This window comes from Anomalospiza imberbis, chromosome 18, assembly GCF_031753505.1.
Source record: "Anomalospiza imberbis isolate Cuckoo-Finch-1a 21T00152 chromosome 18, ASM3175350v1, whole genome shotgun sequence".
Classification (NCBI taxonomy): domain Eukaryota; kingdom Metazoa; phylum Chordata; class Aves; order Passeriformes; family Viduidae; genus Anomalospiza; species Anomalospiza imberbis.
The window spans coordinates 6,333,475-6,351,320 of record NC_089698.1 but is presented as its reverse complement, the minus strand read 5'-3'; the positions used below and the strand labels follow the sequence as shown (position 1 = coordinate 6,351,320).

At 44.4% G+C, this 17,846-nt stretch overlaps 1 long non-coding RNA gene across 1 annotated transcript; it reads right to left on the bottom strand.

The window, feature by feature from the left end:
- Positions 1 to 435: 435 nt before the first annotated feature.
- LOC137484695 (uncharacterized) lies at positions 436 to 1,847 on the bottom strand. The gene is made up of 3 exons (XR_011004971.1): positions 1,744 to 1,847; positions 1,504 to 1,615; positions 436 to 1,426 (listed from the first exon to the last, which is right to left on the bottom strand). It is a non-coding gene; the product is annotated as an uncharacterized lncRNA (long non-coding RNA).
- Positions 1,848 to 17,846: the final 15,999 nt, after the last annotated feature.

Below are 17,846 nucleotides of genomic sequence, written 5' to 3'. Positions count from 1 at the left end.
TCCCATAAAACATGCATTAAGGGTGCCAACTAACTTGGTTCCCTTTTATATCAGTCACAAAAACAGTAGGAGGTTTAGTTCCTGTCAAATTTTATGGGCCATTTACAAGGAGGCCTTCCCCAAAGTATTTCACAGGCCAAATAAAAATAAATGGCACTGAAAAATTTTATAACACAATGCACGAACTGTTGTGGTAGTGGGAGAACATGTGCTGGAGACTTTGTCTCCTTCCCCTGTGCAGAGGAATTAAAAAGGAATTTTAATTATTGTACCTTTCATAGGCTTTTTCATTTTTGAGCATTACTGTAGTCTCATGGTTGCCTTTGGGAGAAAGGGATTGTGACTTTATATAGGGATGAGAAAATGTGATAGAGGTACAGTTTCATGGCCCTGGAGAGTGGCATCTGCCCTGCAGAGAGATAAGGGAGTGATGACTTGAAGAGTTGAGAGGGTTGCTGGATCTGGGTTTGATGTCTGATAGGTTTGGGCATCCTGTCTGAGAGCTTGGAGATGGGCAGAGAGAGGCAGACATGGGCACACGAGCCTACTGAGCCCATAAATCTGGGTTCTCTAAAAAAACTTGGCTTAAACTGGGGATTTGGTTCATGGTGATGTGGCTGTGCTGCTGCTGGGGAGGTACTTCGTCCTGTAACTTCATTTTTGTGGTCAACGCAGGAGGCCAAAGGGAAGGAGCCAATTTTTCTCGATGCTAGGAACAGATAAAATATTCAGAGAGGAACCGTGTGGCTCAGCTTACAGTGAGAAGCCTGTTAACAGGAGTAGCTGCAGCTCCCAGTTTACAAGCTGCACTTCTGTCAAGGGAGGAAAGCAGCACCTAAAAACCCACATGGAGAAGGAGCAGCTCTGGGCAAGGTTTTTAACAGACATGGGTTGAGCAGTCTATGCTGCTGGGGCTGCTTCACAGCTCCCTTCCTGAACTGCTGAACTCTGCCTCTCAGTGCTGAGTTTACCACACCAACAGCTTTATTGGAGGAGTGAAACAACAGCTTGCTTCCATGGGAAGGGAGAGGAACAACCTACCCCTCAGCAAGCAAATGGGCAGCAAGCAAAGATGCTCTTGAAAGGGTTTCTCTTCCCCTCTTGTGCATGTGTTCTTGGCAGCCTTGCACAGCAGAGGTCAGCGGTTCAGGCAGAAATGCAATCACACCACTGCTGCTTCAGATTGCACATTTGATAAAAGATTAACAGTCAAATCCCCTCGCTGACCTTACAGTATGAGAACTGCTGTTGTTTTGTTAATTATTTTTCCTCACGAGGGTGGTCTAGCACTGGAGCTGGGGCCCAGAGGGCATGAGGAATCTCCATCCTCAGGGATACTCAGGCTCACTTTGTGGTTGCTGTGGTGCTGTATCTGTTCTGGTTCAAAGCTGACTTCCCAAACAGGACATGGCATTGAAAGGAGCCCCTAAGGTAAACAGAACTATAAAGCAGTGATGTCAATAATTTTGCATAACAATTACATTATTCCCACTTCTCCTATACCTGTGGCTTCATGACTTTGAGTCAAAGCTTTAAGGCAGGTTTACATTAACAGAGAAAATCTGAACACTGTGAACACACAAGTATCCAATTGCTTTATAGTTTGGGTGTCAGGCTACCAAAAAAAAAAAAAAAAAAACAACAACAAAAAAACCACCCAAAACAACTAGTAATGTAACACAAAAGGCATTGTACTTGAAGTGACTAACTAGATTCATTCAACTTTTAGTTTGTGCTGGGTACCATCAAAGTAGCAAAAGCGTTGTTAATCTTCCGGCTCTGAATAAGTGTCTGCTAGCAGGGAGGTGTGAGGGAGGGAGATGCCTATTAAACGCTTTTAATTAAGTGAAAGTGTCAGTATTACCCAAGGAGAAAGTGCTGCCTTTCATTCTCTCCCAAGCGGTGTCTGCTTGAAGAGGTGTGGCAACGCCCTGTCTGCCCCAGCCCTCCTCGAGCTGCAGGGTGCTGGTCCAGGGATGCTTGCAGCGGTGTTGAGGCCACAGTGTGGTGTCCAAAGTGGTTCATGTTTGGGGGACCGGCTGGGTGCTGAACCCCAGGTGTGCTGCAGGCAGCTGCTGCTGGAGTTGTGCAGAGAACATCAGCAGCCTGAGCAGCACCGAGGCTGATGCCAGGTGTTCCCCCAGCTCCCTGCAGGTGCTGGGAGATGGAGATGTTTGTTACCCTGCCGCTGCTTTTTCCTGCTAAGCTCATCGTCTCCCTGGCACTGATAGGCAGAAGAATGACATTTTCCACTCTACAAGATAGTCAATATTAACAAACAGACAAGAATTTAGGGCCTTCCTCACACAGCCCTATCGATGAAAGTGAGCTGCATGCCTGTAAAAAGAATTAGAGCCAAACCTGCAAGAAGTGACTGGGTGGGAAGTTGCCTTCCTCACTGCCTGTGTGTTTGTGGGAGAAGACTGATGCTTCTCCCTAGTTTTATAACCCTGTCTGCATCTAACCAGCATTTTTGCCATAGCAGCAACTCTATTTTTTTTTTTTTACTAATTTACAGCATGTATAAATTGGAGGATGAATAACATTATGACCTAGCAGATTTCCTAGGAAATACTTTTTCTGCATGTCAGCTGGGTGCACCAGGGCTCGTGGTGGCCCTTGCACAGCATCTTCCTGATGGGGAAGAATAGTCCCCTTGGCTGTTGTGTGTTTTGCTGAAAGCACTCAAATAACTCAAGGACCTTAATTTTGCAAACTTTACTCTCACAGTTAGCTTTGTAATTAAAATGAGTCCGACAGAGTAAAACAACTCCAACAACAAACAAACAAAGAAAAAACCAATCAAGACACAACTCAAACCCAAGCTGAGCCAACCCAGCCCTCCAACAAAATAAACTGTTGCTTTTACATAGGAATTATTTTTAACTGTATTTTCATTTTGCTAACGTGTCTGGCAAAACTATTTGCTTGTCAGCAAATTGCTAAAAAGTTGTTCTCTGCTGGCAGAATGAATTTACTTGTGTGTGTATTTAAAGAAAAACATGTAGAGAGAAAAGTTGTGATTTAATTTTTTTTTTTAACTGAAGACGTTTTTCTCATCACAAACATCTGTAAAATTTGAGAGTTCTTGATTGCTGAGCAGATTTATCAGGCTTAGAGTCTACTCATGTGAGTGGAGTAGAGGTCATAGGGTCAGGTTTTCCTATGTGATTCATCTCTCCTTCCCACAGGAAGCAATACCTTTAAGGCTTGTGCCCAACTGGGCAAGATCTGAGTAGGGCTATTTGTGCTGTTATGAAAAAAAAAAAAAAAAAAACAACACGTTGAGAGTTAATTTGAGTTGTAATAATCTCAGTAATCACTGGATTTATTGCCCAGGAAAACTTAAGTCCTTTCATTCTCTGCATTGGGCCAAACGCTGAGCTCATGGTTTGTGGGCTTTGCTGCTTTGTACCGACAGGCAGGTGCTAATCACTCCCATACAGCTGAGCCACAATTTGCTGGCCTCTTCTGTAAAACATTCCAGCTTTTCTCAGTGCCCTCTTGCATGCGCTGCTTTACAAGGAAACTAAATCACAATTAAACCAGCATGCAATATATTATTTTCCTAGCTGATAGCGGGTTGTTTTATGGGGGGAGCACATTAACGAGAGATGCCTGGGGGTGGTGGCTCGTGGTGTCCTGCCCTTCTGTGCCTCAGGTTTGTGCACAGATAGGAACAAACCTCATTGATAATCAGGCTGCAAAGGGCTCTGTTGAGTAATTGCAGCATTAGTCTTCTCTAAATGAAGCTTCAAAGTAATTTCAGCTTTTTATAATTACAGAGCCAGTGGACTGTAACAATTTCCAAATGTTTTGGAGCTGATTTTAAAGCTGATGTGCAACGGGTAGTTAGGATAAGTCTCAAAGACCCAGATCCTTTGCTTTTACAGAAAACTCTGTTGCGGAAATCTTCACTAATGCATGTAAGATTTACACTGACCACAAACTGGCCTGGATAAAGTGGCACCACCAAATGGGTTGGGGGAAAAGAGGGAGAAGAGTGCAGAGAGGATACAAGGACATGACCAGAGTTTTGATATTAGGAATACTATATTGACAATTTTGATGCAAGCTTTATTAGAAAAAAAGAGTTTCCCCCTTCCTTTTTATGAACCTCAGCGGATGATTTCGAAGCAAAGACCATTCCATTGGCTAAACCCCCTCATTTTTAGGAGGTTTGGATGGCTTATGGGGTTTCTGTGCTCGATATGTAAAGGAGAGTTTGTGGATCAAGGCTTCAGAGGTAGTGAAGTGCTTATAGCTGGTGATGAGTACCTTCAGGGCATTCTCAAAAGCACCTGGACAAGTTGACTCATTCATTCTTGATATTTGTGCATAAATAAACCTGAAAACTGGGCCTGAGGGACTAAGAAGGTGGCCATCCACCTCAGTTGTCTCATTGTGGTGACCTAGGCTTAATGGCTTTCCCAGGAAAGCTTTTCATGGCTGAATGTGAAGCTGGATATATTCATGCACTTGACATTCATCCAGAGAACAACCCTCAGCTGCTTTTCAGGGATGTAAGGCTTCAATTACCACATCTAGGATTATAAAAAATAGATTGTGATCTCCATTGTTTCTCAAACTGCCTGAAAGCTGTAGGAAATATTCTGGGAGAGAACTTAGGAACCATTAGAAGAATACCTGGAAAAGAAGGGGGGAAAAATGATGTAACTGATTCTGGCCTGGCAGTTATTTGAATTAAGAGTCTGACATGTGGTGTGGGGAGGGAATTGAGGAGGTTCCTGGACAGCTCAAGGGAAGGAGATCAGGTTAAAAATCTTTGTATTGGAAATAAAACGTAGGAGTGGGACAAAAGAGTAACATGGAAATGGCAGCTGACTGCAGAACTAAGTACAACTGGCAAAAATTCGTTTTCTTCCCATTTTGAGGGTATTATAGCAGGGCAGTGCTGCTGAGCTCTATTTCTCCAGCTTTGTGCAGAACACCTTGGAAACCATGTGTGAAGTGCCTTTGCCTCCTTCTCTTCCAGTCTTCCTTGCCTACTGCATCATCTTGAGGTTGGAACTCAGGGATATCATCCTGTCTCTCTGTGTATATTTTCAATGTCAAGAGAAACTTTTATTGGAAACAAGACTCTCACTTAAAATAGGAGAGAGAGCAGAGAATTTTTATCCTTTCATGAAGTTGATCCAAACCTTCAAAGTGTTTTGGTAATTGTGTTTATGGCTAAAAGATTGATTATTTAAGTCTGTGCTAGAGTATACTTTTTGGTATGAAGTAATGGCTCATGACAAACCAGTTCAGGAATGCTTTTGAGTTTTTCAGGAATTTTTTTTAAGCTGGATGAGGAGGGAAGAGTGTGAGGCACTAAGCTTAGCATTTCAAAACATCTGGATCTGCTCTATGGTTTATTTTTTAATGTGTTTTCCATGAGCCTAGTTAAACAACCACATGGCTTGATGGCAAAATGAATGCAAGTGTAGTGTTTGGAAAGGGACCCTGGATGAAAATTCTCTTGCTAACTAGAGTCAAGTATATGCTCTTGTTTCTGGTTAGGTTGTGTGGATTCAGAGAGAGCCCATCTTGGCTGCTGCTGCTCCTTTCCTCTGCCAAAAGCTGCTAAACATAAAGCAGGCAAAGGAAGTACTAAATTACAGAACACCTAATCTTTAGTCCTTTGTTTAATCTCAAATGAGTCTCCCAGATCTCATAACTAGAATTGAGGCCAGCACACAAGGCCAAGCACAAGATGCTCCAGAACCTGCACTGGAGCAGAGGGTCTCCTGTGGCTGCAGGGGCAGGAGCAGAGGGGGATGATTGTGAAAATGGCTTTTTTAGCCTGTGCTGTCACAGTGCTGCTGAGAGCTGTGCTTCTGATGGGCTGCCAACACAACAGCAAAGTGTAGCTAGTAGTGGTCCCTGCTTACCTGCTATTAATTTTGGGCACACTGAAGGTTTTTGGGGGTTTTTTTGTTAGTATTAAAGTAGACGTGGTTGTATTGTTGTGAAATTGCTCACTGCTGATAGACACTGTCAGAGGTAAGGACCTAACTTAGCTCTGCTTGCAAGTGATCTTTAGTCATTGCTCTTTGTCCTTCCCCTTGACATCCTTTTTCTCACATCTATTTCCCCCTCTTTTCCCTCTTCCAAGCATGTGTTTTTCTTCTGTTGCTGCTTTCATCTTGGCCCAAATGCTGTTGAGGCCCTGATGCTGCACTTGTGTCAGGAGAGAGGGGCTGGCTGAGGTACAGCTGGGGGCAGCTCTTGAGGACTGCAGGGTCCACCTCCATGAGAAATTCAGAGGGTTCCCTAAAAATCCCTGTCACTCATTGCCATTCTGTCTTAACAGTGACATGTGGTGGCAGCAGGATGTAACAGAGGCAGTGTCACTTTCTCCTGCAGGCGTGTGAACACCTCAGAGGGTTTCAGTGCATCTCCTGTCCCTGCACTGGTTCTCTGAGGGTTTTGTTGACTCTCAACCCCACAGAGCTGGGCACAGGCCAGTGCAGGCTGAGGGTGGAGAGAGGCATGTAGGCAAGAGGTAATGCCCTTTGCAAGTTAAAGATAGGGTTATTTTGGTTTTACAGCATATGGCACTAAAATTCTTGTTCTACTGATATTATTACAACAAATTATTCTCTCTGTTCTTTTTTTGGGTGATGCTGTTCTCTTAATCACCTCCTTCATTGTGTGCATGTTCACACACATGCAAAACCACTGCAAGTGCGTCTGTTGAAATCCTACCAGCTAAAAAGTGTGAGCAGTTGTTGGGTGCAACTTGGGTTTCTTTGTATCTCAACATCATTTGTAGAGGTCATTCTGAAAGACCTGTATTTGCCCAAAAAGACTGGAAATTGTGTTGAATTGATCTGTAGAGAATTGATCCCTTGCAAAATGTTTGCAGGAAGGATTGGGTGGCAGGCTATGTACAGGCAGCAAAGGGAAAAGATTAATTCTTCAGGAAGGAGAGGACGGAGCACCAAAGGAACAAAATAAAGGATGTTGAGGGAGAGGTAGGTGGCAGAAGGGTAGAGAAAATCATGTGTTGATACCCTAAAAGAAGTATTCTGAACTTTCTTCTGTGCTTTAGGGTTGCAGCCAGTCTATATGCCTGGAAAATAAGGGATGTTGGTGTGCAGATGCAAAAAAGGATGCTGGAGATGGAGCCAAGGATGTTGCAATTTGTCTTCAGTGACTGGTACAGATTCTTGAGTTGAGGAGTTAGAAGGGTTAACCACTCTGTGTATTAAGGCTACAAAAAGCTTTTCAACCAGGAACATAAATTACTGAAGCTGCTATTCACAAAGACACATATGAGACATAAAACAACTGCCACAGCTTTTCACATGTCTTATTGTACTTCATCTCATGGTGATGACTGGAGTGCTCTGGGACTACTTTTCAAAGTATTCTCCTTTGTATCTCAAGAATACACAATGGCTCAGCCTTGACATCCATCTTCATATGTAAGGAGACTGATAGGTCACCAGTGACACAGCTGCAAACATGTTATCAAGCATCTTCTGATTGCTTCCAAACAAGTGTTCTTGTCCTGCATAAAACAGACAGCATTTAGATGGTCCCTTCCTGATTATCTTACTAGATTTTTATTTACTCTGAATTATGGCAAAAACAATCACTCTACACTTCTTTCTACTCTGTGATTTGCAGGGAGTCGGTGTTTCCAGCGACTGCTGGATTCCCTCATTCCCAGGAGGGCCCTATTCTGAAGTGAATATGCAAAAATCACAGTCCTAGAGAGCTGCTGAGGCCCAGGTCTGGAGGGATAATACTCAACAAATCAGATACTCATGCGCTTCTGTCCTCTCTAGAAGCAGCCAGGTGCTGCCATGGTCTTTACCAAGTTGAACTGAACAAACAAGGAATTAACCTTGCTGGATCAGGACTTTTTGTTCTCTTCCCAGTTGCCATCTAGCCAGAACAATCACCAGCTTGCCAGTCTTCTGCCCGTCTTGCATTTATGGTTGTGAAGTTGCAAAGCTGGTGTGTGTGTGCTTATGCAAAACTGCTGACCATCAAGCTGAGATCTGCTGGAAAATGAGTTCTGGGAAACCTTATGCTAAGAAGAGAAATATCTTAGTGAGTTTAATATTCAGCACTCAGCTAGAGAGCCCATAGCTCCCCTCATGCCTCTGAGCTGAAAAGAAGCCCAGTCTCCTGTAGAAAGTGAAGTTAAAAAGCAGGGCTGGGCTCCTGTTTGTGCTGTGGCAGACGGTTCTGTCTGCTTGGGTTTGTATCAACAGACACAAATTGTTGACTTCACCTCTGGGTGTTTATCTCCTCTGCGCAGGCTGTGTTTGCTCTTGTTCCCTGGGAGGGCTGACAGGACCAGGATTTGGAGCAGGTTGGCTCCGGGGCCCTGCCTGGGGCAGGGATGGGCTCTGGGGCTGCCCAGCTGGGTCAGACCCAGACCTGCAGTGCTGGGCTGTGGGACAGGGACATAAGCAGGGGAACACTTGTGTGTAAATATTTGCTTTCTCAGACCAGGAGCTCTGCAAGAAACCGGTCTCAGAGCACATATAAACATCCAGCCCTTGCAGCTCTGAGGCTGGTTGGGTCCAGCAATGCCCAGTTGTGCTTGTACTAATATTAAATATAAGAGTAGGGTTTTGCCAGCCTCATCCCTCAGGCTAGGCCTGTTTTTTAACAGCTCTGCAGTGAGCTGTCCTTCCCCCACACCCCCTTTTTTTTTTTTTCCCTTACCATAAAGTAAATCAAAACTGGAGTTAGCCACAGTTAAGTGACCATGAAATGCTCAGAGCTAATCCTAAGGCCCTGGTCCTTTCAGGCATTAGCCCTGCTGTGACTCTGTAGCAATCTCTTCTAGCTCTGCAGTTTTCAAAATTACCTTACTCATGTCCAAACCCAGGATCAGAAGAGGTGCATTTACCCCCCCACCATCAGTTCCCTCAGTCAACTTCTGTGTATCTGCATGAACCAGAAACAAATCTCCTTCTTCCAGCGTTTGCCCCAAGTTTTCCTTTCTCTGAAGTGAAGTATGGTAACACCTGCTGACACAGATACACATCCCACATTTGGAGTCTGCGGATGCAGCAGGGAGCTGCCAGCTTCCCCAGCCCCAGTGCTTGGATTCAGAACCTAGTGTGGAGCAGGGACAGATGACCTCTCCCTGCACTACAGAATAAGCTTTTTATCTTTCATATATTATTTCCTGTCTTATGTGCTGATATGGCTCAGGCACAAACTGAACTCCTAAGTGCTGACACATTGCAAGGGTCAGTATGAAATCTGTGTTTGTCCTCATCCTGGAGAGATTAGCTACTTGTTCTCATTGGTAATGCATGTACTTCTACAATTCTGGGTGGCAGAGCTGATGTTGTGGGTTTCTGCTCAGAGAGACCCAGTTTCCAGCAGATTTGCCATGCCCGGCAATGCTCAGTGGTGAATTCTGCCTGTTTCTCCCAATATCTGATGACACAATAAGTCTAAAACTGACTCAAAGCTCGCAGAGTTTTCACTGTGGTGTTTGAGGATGAAAACCCTTGGGGGATGTTTTTTCTCTTGCTTTCACTCAAGTACAGAACCAGAGAATACAAAAAACTTATAAAATGTTGCTCTAGCTCTTGTTTGGAGTTTTGTGCTGCTGTCTGGGAGGGGTTTAAAGCTGACTTGCGTTGAGATGAGGCAGCACAGTGGTGGTGTGGGATAGGGAAGGCTTCTTCACTTCCACAGGCAGATGCTCCCTGGTCTGCAGGGTGGCTGGTTCTCCAGGAGGATGATGAGGGATCACTGTGAGGAGCTTCTAAGAAGGCCCCTGAGTTAATGATCACATAGTTGTAAAAGCCAGGGAGCATTTCCACCATGCTGAGCACTGAGCTGAGGTGGCTTTTGGAACAGGCTCAGCTGGTAGTATAAGAACATGATGAAAATAAACAAGGTATTGCATGGAGATTTGGTTAGGGAGTTGAAAGTCAACTCACCCACAATTCATCTGCTTCATTTGTGACAGGGGAATAAAATAAAATACCTTGAGAAAGAGCTTGGGGTCATTTTTTTTTCTGGGCTAAAGAGACTAAATCAGAAGACTACACCTTTCGTGGAAGGCAGTCAAGCTCTTTTTCATCAAACATTTGGATGTCAACATGAGCAGCTTGAGCCCATGTAAGATTATAGACTTTTTCACGTGTCAGTCAAAATATCCTGGGGAGAAAAATGTCACATTCTTCCTCTGTGTTACTGGCACTCATGTTTTGTAAAACACATAGCTTTTTATTTAAAATAGATCTGCAGATAAAAAAGCTGAACAGAAAATATCAGGAAGTTGGCTGGTCTCTAGAAGAAATGCCTGCTGAGAATGTAAAATTAATTTGCTGCATGTGAAAAATGCTGGCAGTGGGGACAGATGACAGGGAAGGTGTCTGAAAGAGAACAGCATGGGTATGTCTGCTCTCCTTGCAAAGCGAAATAGTCCAGTTCTGTTTACAAAGGACTGTTTCTGAGGTAAGCTGGTAACCTAATCTTTGTTCCTTTCACACTGGTTTACTCCTTTGCTGGTGTCTCTCTTCCAGCACAAAACACTTGTGTTTATCTTACATAAAGACAGAACAGGCAGAGGTCCTGGTGTTTGTGAATGGCAGGTGCCTCCCTCAGTTGATGAATGATATTGCTGGTCTCTCTAAGATGCTCAGGGCCTCTAGGCGATGTGTTTGTCCATGTTTCTCCCCACAGAAGACCCATTCTGACTTGGTTCAGAGATCCATCTTAACAGAAGCAGAAAAAAATAGGCTGTTCTTGGGGTGAATTATTTGTTCCTCCAATTAAATAAATTGAAGCATCAACTTTTTTTCCACGTGTGAGAAAATCACGTAAGGTGTTGAGGAGCACAGCAGAACCAGCACTGACCTTTCCTGTCAGCTCTGGCTGTGACATCTCTAGTGTCTTGTTCCTCTTGCACCCAACTGCATTTGCCTCAGGTGAAGGGCTCTGCTGGTGCAGGATCTCTTTCAGGATGTGGTTTGACTGTTTGGCTCTGTGATGTTTGGTGTGAGAGGATAAAGATGTGTCTGTATCTCTGTGGTGCTCAGCTGACTTTCACTTCTGGGTTGTGCAGCAGGCCATGATTTTCCTGGTCTGCACCAGACTGACACACAGAAAATGTGGAGAGAGATGGGTGATTAAATGCCAATTTGAGACAAGAGTAAGGAAAAGTACATCCCTATTTTGTTTTCAGAGGATTTGAGGTGCATGCTTCAACTTAGCTCCACCATTATCACCTGTGGGGTCTAGCCTGGAGGCAGGGAACCAGGAGATCCAAACTGTACTTTCAGGATCCTTAAGCCTTCTGGGTTGAACTGAACATTGCTTGAAATTGATTGTTAAATCAGGGAGTGTGGGCGTAGCTCATTCCATTATAATCCCCACAAATTGCTTTGTAATCGAAAGCTTTTGTTCCAGTGTCAAGTGGTTAAGCACCAAGTAAGAAGATCTATTTTACAAGACTAGACAAGATCTGACAGACAGCGGAAACTTAACTTTCAACAAATATAACAATCAACATGAGAGAACCAAAAGGTCCTCATTAAGCACTGCTGTTCTTAATTAATTGGTCCTTCAGATTTACTTCTTTAAAGCTGCTAACAGCCTTAAGCCTTTCCTAGATTAATTACAAAAGAAGAGCAAATCACAATAATTAGTTTAGCCTCAGGCTCTTGCCAGGCCTCTGACCTATGTGTGTAGGTTTGCTCCATGCCGGGTAGACTAGGGGATACAATTTGCCTTCTTGTCTTGTTTCTGAATCAGAATTTCTGGCAGGAAGTGGTTGGGGTTTTTTTTATTATTATTTTTTTCTTCAGTTGTTGGAAAGTGTAATTTTCCTTCCCCTGATAGATTCTTGTCACTTAGTTTAAAATGATCCCTCTGCTGTAACGACTCCCACTTGGGCTGGAAACCCTCCTTCACCAACAACAGCTCAGCCAGCAGTGATGACTTTCAAGGCTTGTAATTCTTGGCTTATGGGCCTACAGACTCGGGGAAGTATCATTAAAAATGAATCACGCTGCTCCCCTGGGGATGTGCCTGCTTCCCGGGATGCATGTTAATGTGAATCCATCACCCCTCCCCTGCTGCAGAGGGCTGGTAAGTCACCGGAGTGGTGTAGGGATGGATTTCACAGAGCAACACGTGTGTTGTACCTATTGATGCAGGGAGAGAGACTTTGTGTGTGCCTGGAAGAGAACCGAGCAGCGGCTGCTCCTGAGGTCTTTCCTGCTCTGATCCACCCTTTGGTCTGTAACTCAGGCTTTTGGGGCTGTCCTTATTCCCTTCGTCCTCCCACTTCAACTGTCACCCTCCTTGATTTGGATGGGTGGTCATAGAGTAAAGTGAAAGTTTGTTTCCTGTGCCTCAGTTTCTCTATCTGTAGAATGGCACAGTACCATCCTTTGGAGATGAGCTACATGTCTTGACTCACTCATTCTGTAAATTGCTTTGAGATCTTAGGCTGATGAGGAGATAAGGGGAAATTATTGCAGTTTGTGCTCTTGATTAGATAATCATCTGCTTAATTTCCTGTGAGTTCAATGAGGCACCTAAGAATTATGCTAAACTGTGGTTTAAGAAGTGACATCATCCCAGTGCTGTACTGTTTGACAAAACTGAGTGTAGCCATGGATAACCACTAAAAAAATGCTGTTCTGAGATAATCATCTGTGCCCCTCCACAGTGCCCTTCCCAGCAGCGCAATGAAGTGGGAGGTCCTGGGCTGAGGGCACATGGTCCCTCCACAAGCCTCAGCCCAGAAGCAGAGTGCAGCTTTGCTGCCAAGAGGAGAGCCCACTGCAAAGGTTTTTTCTAAGAACAGCAGTGCCGTGTTAGCACGATGTACTGCTGGATGTTTTCTTCCTGAAAATGAAGGGAGCATAAATTTTTCATTGAAGCTTTTGGGTTCCTTCTTCCCACTTACCTGCCTCTCACTGCTGCTAGATTCAGGTTTAAAAGGTGTATTTTTATTTATTTTTTATTTTTAATGCTCTTAAGGGGTCTTATTTCAGGCCAGAACAGACACAGATGAGCTCCTGTGTGCTGAACTGCTGGGCATTGCTTTATTGCTACCTGGAAGCTGTAGAAGTAGCATCAGCTCACTGCTGTGCCCCAGCTAATAAATCTGTGCTAGCTTTTTTGCTGAAAAAATCCCATCTGCTCTGGCAAAAGTATACAAACCAGTAATTTTTTTCACGTGAAGTAGTGAGTAGCTACACTGAGGTGAATTCCCATTTGGAAGAGGCTTTGTTTACCTCCAGGACAGTTGGTATCAGTAATGCCACAGTCAGACATCAGGAGGGACTCACAACCCAGGCTGGCTGATCCCCCTCCCTCAGGCTCCACAGTGAAAATCCTGGCCAACACAGTTAATCCATTTCCCTTTTATTGCTCTGACAAAAAGAAAAGGATCCTTATCTCTCTAAACTAGAAGTGGAATGGGAAGCAAGCAGAGGCCTTCCTCTTCCTTCTACTTATCATCTCTTTGTCCCTCTAAATTTGTCTCTGTCCCTGGACCTTAACCTCCCACTCCAAGGGCAGGACAGGGCGGGCTGATAAGCCCTCTCTGAAACCACTGGTATTGAAGCAATTACTCAGCAGCTGCAGCCCTTTGCAGCTGAGCAGAGATTGCCATCTCTGTTCATGGGAACACTGTGCCCGTGCCTCCCTAATGCATCCTGCCCTCCAGACCTTATTTATGGCACCTTCTGGCTGAGCTCCAAAATGACGCAGCTTGGGGATCGTTACTGTGATTTCTTTGGACTCTGTCTTCAAAACCAAGGTAATTTCTGTTTCTTTTTTCCCCTTCACTATCTACAGCTGCCCGTGCTGGATTCTGTTCACAGGACAGCAGCGCTCCTCACTCCAGAGAGCTGGTCCTGTGTGTTTGCTGTCCTTTGGGGATAAATGCAGTGTGGCAGAGGCAGATGAACGCTGCAGAGAGCTGCTCTGCTACACATGTGCTAATACTGCCTTGGTTAGCAGGCTCCTTTCATAGCTAATTTGAACACAGTTGGGGAAATGTGTCTGCAATATTTCTATGGATTTAAAAAAAAACCCCCTATTTATAGTTTCTAGGCAGAAATCATTGCAAAAAGCAGATTTTTACATTTCAAGTTTTGTAAAACTTAGCTTGGTCCAGAAGTGTAACTGGTCCCCAAGACTGGGAGTGCAACCTCAAATACTTACATTCACACTCAATTCAGAGTTGGAAAAAAACTTTATGGGTGTTGGTTTCCTCTGCTTGGAGAGAGAAAAGCCCCATGGGACTATGGAACATTTCAGCAGAGAGATTAAAAATATCAATATATGCAGCAGAGAGTCAAAAAGCCACCAAAAACTTTTAAACCCAAAGCCCCCAGTGGTAATGATGGTGGTGGTGTTGGCAATGTGCAGCTGACAGAAAAGAAAAGCGGTTTTGGAACGTTTTTTCCAAAAAAAAGCAGACTTCTGTTTTCATTTGCACCTGGCATGACCTAGACCTGTGCCTCTTTCAGTGGTGCAGCTCCCCTGGACACGTGGGAGCGTGGGATCAAGGAGGGGCTGGGGCAGGGGAGTGGGAGGATCAGGTCTTTTTTTCTGAGTTATGAATTTAGCAATAGACAATAACGATTTCCCTTTTATATAAGCACCAGTAGGGGAAACAAAACAAACCCTTTGCCTCATTTCCTGTTGTGTTTTGAGGTTTTTTACCAACACTGAAAACCACAGTTTATTACGGGAAGTTTTAGTGGTCTGGGTCTGTCAGTGTTTTAAATCAGTATTTGGCATCAGCAAATGAGACACTTTTCCCTTGAAGTTGGAGGGGAGTTTCACTCTTTTATGTGTGTTTTGTTTGAGAAACAGTGTATTCACATTTCTTGTCCAGTTCCTCATTTATAAGCACTGTGTAAAGCTGTGCTAACAAAACCAGCTATGTTTTGAACAGTTTTCCTTCAAGCTGGATGAATAACACTTCACAATTAACCTGCTACTTGCCAGGGGCTGGGGAGTGTGGCAGTCACTGGTCTGCTGTCAGCTCAGTTTAATATCACAGCCTCTTTGCAGATGAGTTTTCATCAGTGAACTTGTTCTGGAGGGAGATATGATATGAGCTTGAGATGCTGGTAAATTTTTATGGAGTGAGTAGGATAATATTATCCATCTGGGATATTGGGATGGTGTGTGAGGGGCTGTACACACACGTGGCTAAGAGTGTGGTGTCCCCTCAAAACCCAAGAGGAGCTGGCAGGAAAATGAAACACAACTTTCTAGTTTTTGCTCCCTGGTTCCCAGCCTTCAAAAGGAGTAGGAGTGATGGTATTAATCTGATTTTGTGGAATATCCTGAGATGCTCAGATAAGAATAAGGACAAGAATGGCAGCAAAGCCACAAGGCTCCCTGGATGGGTATGTCCCTCATTAGTTGTGCTCCTCTCTGGGCAGTCAGGCTTCAAGCTAAGCCAAGCCTCTGTCCCAGACTGCTGTGAGAGCTGTGCACTGTGAGGAGCCCTGATTTTGTAGTGTTATGCATATAAACTGGCCTGCTCCCAGCTTCATGCACACAGCCTAGCAAAAGTCCACCAGAAGAACTGACCCTGCTTTCCTGAAAGGAAGAATTTCTAAGAATTTAGCTGGGAGGATCCACATCCCTCTGGTGGGTGCTTGGCCATGCCAGCAGAAGACTGCTGAGACTGTCCCAGTTTAACTTCTGTGTGGGCCATACAGGTGTGGAGGCAGTTCTTCAGCTACACCAACTCACTCCTCGCATCAAGCACAGCCTCACCAGAAGCAGACTCTGGGTCAGAGCCTCCAGCAATGCGGAGCTGAAAGTTGTTTAGAGAAGATGAAAGTGAGCATTGCCTCCCTGTCCCTTTGGAGGAGCAGGCTCTGGAATGAGGTGGCTTTGCTGCTGTCCTGTCTCTCCATGGAGACTGTGCAAACCCACAGGGAATGTGCTCTGCTGCCACGGGTTAAGTGTTTTAGAGTATGGGAGGCATAAAACAAACGGGCCGAGTGTTCCCATGTGCCTCAAGATCCATTTAATTCAGCAGCACAGAGAGAACTGTGCTTTGGCACCTTCCCCACCTCCACCAGCTTCTCACAGAAGGGATTAACACGGGATTTAATTAATAAGCAGAGTGAGTGACTTTTTTGGTTTTTTGTTGGTTTTTTTTTTTTCCCTTTAGTATGGTGTGTCCTACCTGGACATTGCCCTCTGCTGTTCAGGCTAATACCCCTTTACCTGGGCACAGGGAAAGCCACACTTGGCCCTGTGTAGCCACGGCACATGAATACAGGACCAGCAATCCCATCCCACCTCCTGGAAGGGATGTGGCCAGTCTGCAGATGAGGAAGGCAGCAAACAGGAGGAGGGAAAGGGCACACTCTAAACCTCCTGCTTTCTCTGACAGTTTTCTTTGATCTCTTTGCTTTAAAAGGGAATAATGCAAATTTATACCATCCCACACCCCTTGAAGTCGCAATAGGCTAAAAAACCCCTCAAGTTTGCCAGCTGAAACTTGCATGGTCCTTGGCTTTGGTGCCAGATAACATGTTGCTATGCCACACACTGCCAAGGAATCTGAGTGCAGGGACACTAAAGATGCCACACAGAAGGCTCTGCGTGCTTGCTGTGTTTTTCCATAGCAACAAATACGCCTGATTACAGCACATTCATATGCTCTATATAATGAGTATCCCATAGGAAATTTATCACTGTGCATCCTGCATCATAATTAGAAATCAGACTGGGGCAACTGAAGCTAATTCCCCAGGCGTGGGATGTGTTTGGTGTGGAGAGGGCAGTGGGGAGCACAGAGGGGAGGGTGAGAGGCAGCTCTGCTGAGTGCCTGGCCCTGATGCTTGTTGCCAAATTTCACAGCTAATTCTGAAATATTTGTGCTGTCCCTCCTGGCAGACTCTGTGTGAGTGAGGAGAGGTGTTTTTGAGGGTTTTATTTTCTCTTGTTTAAAAATAAAAATAAAAAAAAAAACCCTGAACTTTCTAGCTTAATTTCTCTTCTGGTCCCCTCTGGCAGGGAGAAATTGAAATCAGCAGTGTTTGGAGTTTAGTTCCACAGGCAAAATGTGTTCTCCTGAGGGGTTTCTGCTGTGGCTTGGTCCAATTGTTACTGCCATATCACTTATGAATGTTCTTAACTACTTCAGACAAATTTAGTGGTGCTCTAATGAAAAAATAAAATACACCAGCAAAGTTTCAACAGGGAAAATTTAATAAAGAATTTTATTTGCCTGACAAATCTAATCAATTTTCACCAAGTAAGGCAACATCTGACCTCAAGGCTAGGAGTTCACTGTGTACATCCTTACAGGTTCAATGGACTTGGGTTTTGTGGCTAGTGCTGAGTTCAAAATGAAATGTTACCAGCAGGTCAAAAGCTGTTTTGCAGCACAGCAATTGTGTTAGGTGTTCATATGGTTCAGGCAGTGATGACAGCTATTAAGGTATCTACTTATATTTGCCATCAGCACTGCATTAAGGTTTTTTCTCATATGATGAGATCTGCTCAGATTCAGGTAATGAAATTATCTTTCTTCTCCATTAACCTGTGTCACTTCAGTTTATGAACAAATGCTGCCCTTGACTGGAGCCTGATCTGAGCCCACAGGCTTTCACCGTACCTCCAAGGAGAAAATTTGGTCACCACTGGTAAGCAGAAATAAAAGGGGAGACACAAATATATACAATATTGAAGCCATACATAAATATACTAACAATTGTGACTTTGTTGTTAAATCAACTGTCTTTGTACCCTGAGGTAATTTTGTGAGGCCTCATGGTCAGAAGTGGGTTGGAAATTGTGCAGAGGAGGGATTTTCCACACTGAGATTTATCACGTTACATCACCTGCTGTTGCAG